The 1,941-nt window shown below is 42.8% G+C and overlaps 1 pseudogene; it reads left to right on the plus strand.

Annotated features, from left to right (window-relative positions):
* The first annotated feature begins 217 nt into the window (after window positions 1–217).
* LOC147022554 (uncharacterized) overlaps window positions 218–1,941 on the plus strand; it is a 25,275-nt pseudogene continuing 23,551 nt past the window's right edge.

Consider the following 1,941-nt stretch of genomic DNA (forward strand, 5'->3'; position numbering starts at 1 on the left):
ATATATATTACTATATATTACACATATATATATATATATATATATATATATATATATATATATATATATATATATATATTACACACACATATATATATATATATATATATATATATATATATTTTACATATATATATTTTACATATATATATATATATATATATATATATATATATATATATATATATATATATATATATTACACACACAGAAGTTGATGGAGAATGTGAAAGATGAGGAAGTTGTTGTGGTTGGAGGAGACTTGAATGGACATGTGGGAAGGAGTCCAGACGGTTTTGAGGGAGTCCATGGGGGTTATGGATATGGTGTGAGAAATGGAGAAGGTGAAAGGATCTTGGAGTTTGCTGATGGAGCTGATTTGTTGATTTGTAATACTCAATTCCAGAAAGCGGATAATAAGCTTATTACATACACGTCAGGTGGGTCGACGACAACCATTGACTACCTGATGGTGCGTCGGCGAGATAGGGGAACCTCCTGGACACAAAGGTGATCCCAGGGGAAGAGACTGTTTCGCAGCACCACCTGGTTGTCTGCGATATAAGGGTGAAAGGTGCGCGGAGAATTCAGCGGGTGAAGTACCAACCGAGGATGAAGGTGTGGAGGTTGAAAGAGGCGACAGTGAAGGACGCATTAAAAGAGAGGCTGAGTATGGTTGAGGATGATGTGGTTGAGCTTGAAAGTGGTTGGATGTCAATGAAAGATAGTCTATTGGGAGCCGTTGGTGAGGTATGTGGATGGACAAAAGGACCACCGAGGCACTCGGAAACATGGTGGTGGTGTGATGAAGTGGGAAATACGATTGAAGAGAATTGGAAGAAGTTCAATGAATGGCAAAATGCAAAGGATACGGTGGATGAAGAGGCAGCACATGAAAGTTATACTTTAGCCAAGAAGGCTGCAAAGAAAGAGGTTGCAAAGGCACAGGAGGCCCAGAGGAAAATGTTTGGAGAACGCTTGGATTCGGAGGAGGGTAAGAGAGCGGTATTCAGGATTGCAAAGCAGATAGCGAGAGAGAGATTTGATGTGACGGGGGTGAGTTGCTTGAAGGATGAAGTGGGACAAATCGTTGTGGACTCAAATGGAATTAAAGGAAGATGGAAGAGATATATGGAAAGGCTGTTGAATGTAGAAAGTGAATGGGATAGCAACATCGAGAGTTACTCAGTTTTAGGACCAGCAGAGAAGATAACTGAGAAGGAAGTTGAGGAAGCTATAAGAGCAATGAAGAGTAGAAAAGCAGGAGGGCCGACGGGAGTTGTGGAAGATATGTTGAAGGCAGCGGGAAGTTGGGGTGTGAAGAGAATGACAGAGATCTGTAATCTGGTGGTGAGAGAAGGCCGCATTCCAGTGTATTGCGAACTGAGTACCCTCGTCCCTCTGTACAAGGGGAAAGGTGACCCTCTGGACTGTGGCTCCTATAGAGCAATGAAGGTATTGGAAAGGGTGTTGGAGAAGAGGATAAGGAACAAGGTAAAGATTGACGAAATGCTGTTTGGATTTATGCCAGGAAGAGGAACGACAGATGCAATTTTTATTGTAAGGCAGTTGCAGGAGAAGTACATGGAGAAGACGAAGAAGTTGTTTTTTGGGTTTGTTGATCTGGAGAAAGCAATTGATAGGGTTCCACGCGAAGTAATGACATGGGCATTGAGGAAGTTAGGAGTGGAGGAATGGTTGATCAGAGTAGTGATGGCCATGTACGAGAGAGCGCGCACAGCTGTAAGGACGAAGGATGGGAACAGTGGTGAGTTTGAGGTGAGGGTAGGAGTGCACCAGGGGTCGGTACTAAGTCCACTTCTATTTGTAGTTGTGAAGGAGGTGCTGGCTCGGAGGGTAAAGGAGGGTTTACCGTGGGAGCTGCTGTATGCAGATGATCTGGTGTTGATTGCAGAGTATGGATGGACTGAAGGAGAAGAT

The sequence above is a fragment of the Eptatretus burgeri genome, chromosome 7 (genome assembly GCF_056783735.1).
Source record: "Eptatretus burgeri isolate ZD-2024b chromosome 7, Ebu_testis_v1, whole genome shotgun sequence".
NCBI lineage: Eukaryota > Metazoa > Chordata > Myxini > Myxiniformes > Myxinidae > Eptatretus > Eptatretus burgeri.